This window comes from Tenrec ecaudatus, chromosome 2 (assembly GCF_050624435.1).
Source record: "Tenrec ecaudatus isolate mTenEca1 chromosome 2, mTenEca1.hap1, whole genome shotgun sequence".
NCBI classification, from domain to species: Eukaryota; Metazoa; Chordata; class Mammalia; order Afrosoricida; family Tenrecidae; genus Tenrec; species Tenrec ecaudatus.
Window position 1 is genome coordinate 124850765 of NC_134531.1, and position 1647 is coordinate 124852411.

The 1647-nt window shown below is 41.5% G+C and overlaps 1 pseudogene; it reads left to right on the forward strand.

Annotated features, from left to right (window-relative positions):
* The first annotated feature begins 761 nt into the window (after positions 1 to 761).
* LOC142440952 (eukaryotic translation initiation factor 3 subunit K pseudogene) lies at positions 762 to 1199 on the forward strand (annotated as a pseudogene).
* Positions 1200 to 1647: the final 448 nt, after the last annotated feature.

Consider the following 1647-nt stretch of genomic DNA (forward strand, 5'->3'; position numbering starts at 1 on the left):
TAGAAACACTATGGCCTAGGTCAGGTACACCTTAGTCCTCAAAGTAACATCCTTGCTTTCAATACTTTAAAGAGGTCTTGTGCAGCAGTTTTACCTAATGCAACATGCCTTTTGATGTCGACTTCAGGTTCTATGATCAATGGTTGTGGATCTAAACAAGACAAAATGCTTGAAAATATCAAACTTTTCTTTTTTTATTCTGATGTTGCCTATTGGTTCGGTTGTGAGGATTTTGGTCTTTCTTACATTGAGTCATAATCCATGCTGAATACTGCGGTCCTTTGATTTTCATCCGCAAGTGCTTCAAGTTCTCCTCACTTTCAATAAGCAAAATTGTATCATCTGAATATTGCAGGCTGTTAATCAGTCTTCCTCTGATCCTGCTGCCACATTCTTCTTCATACTACCCAGCGTCTCTATTTGCTCAACATCTTGAGTAAATACAAAAGCTTATCAAGCATCTTGAGAAGAAATAACCCTGACACACCTCTTCTGATTTTAAGCCATGCAATATTCCCTTGCTCTATTTGCACAGCTGCCTCCTGATTCATGTACAAATTTTACAAGAACAAAATGAAGTATGTTGGGAACTCCCATTCTTCTGAAACCTATACATAGTTTGATATGATCGTGGAGGGCAACCTTGCTGTCCTAAACCTGTACCAGTTCAACCCAACCTTCTTTCAGACCACAGCAATGGCCCAGATCCTGTAGAAGGCTCTCACCAACTTGCCCCACACCGACTTCACCCTGTGCAATGCATGATGGACCAAGCACACCAAGAAGAGCGGCCCATCCGACAGATTCTCTACTTTGGTGACCTGCTAGAGACTTGCCACCTCCAGGTCTTCTGGCAAGTCTTGGAAGAAGACATGGACCTTTTTGAAGGTATCATGGGCTCTGAAGATTCTGTCCACAACTTCATCTGCCACGTGGTGAGCATCCCGTACCAGCACAATGACCACTGGCTGCTGGTTGAGATGCTTGTGGGATTTGACAGACAGACAGCTGAAGGTATGGATGAGCAAATACGGCTGGAGTGCCAACGAGTCGGGCCAGATCTTCATCTGCAGTCAGGAAGAGAGCATCAAGCCCAAGAATATCGTGGAGAAGATTGACTTTGACAGCGTGTCCAGCATCATGGCCTCCTCCCAGTAACCACAGCCCTTTAATAAAGACTTGTGAACTGAAAAAAGAAAGTTACTTTTGAAAAGTAAATAAAGCACAAATAAACATATTTCTGGTATTCCCTACTTTCATCCAAGATCTGACATCAACAATGATAGTCCATGTTACATGTGCTGTTCTAAAACCAGTCTGATCTTCTGTTCATGTGGTGCTGCAACTCTTGTTGGATGAGCTTTTGCAAAAGTTTACTTGCATGCAATAACAATGACATTGTTCAATGATTTGAACATTTTGTTGGGTCACCTTTCTTTGGAATGGGTACAAATATGATTTTTCCCCAGTCAGTTGAACAAGCAAATTCCAAGTCTTCCAAATTTCCTGAAACAGATGAGTGAATATTTCCAAGGCTTCATCACCTGAAGTTGAAACATTTCCATTGATGTCAATCAATTCCTGTAGCCTTATTTTCAGCTAATGCTTTCAATGAAGCTTTAATTTCTTCCTTCAGCACATTGATTC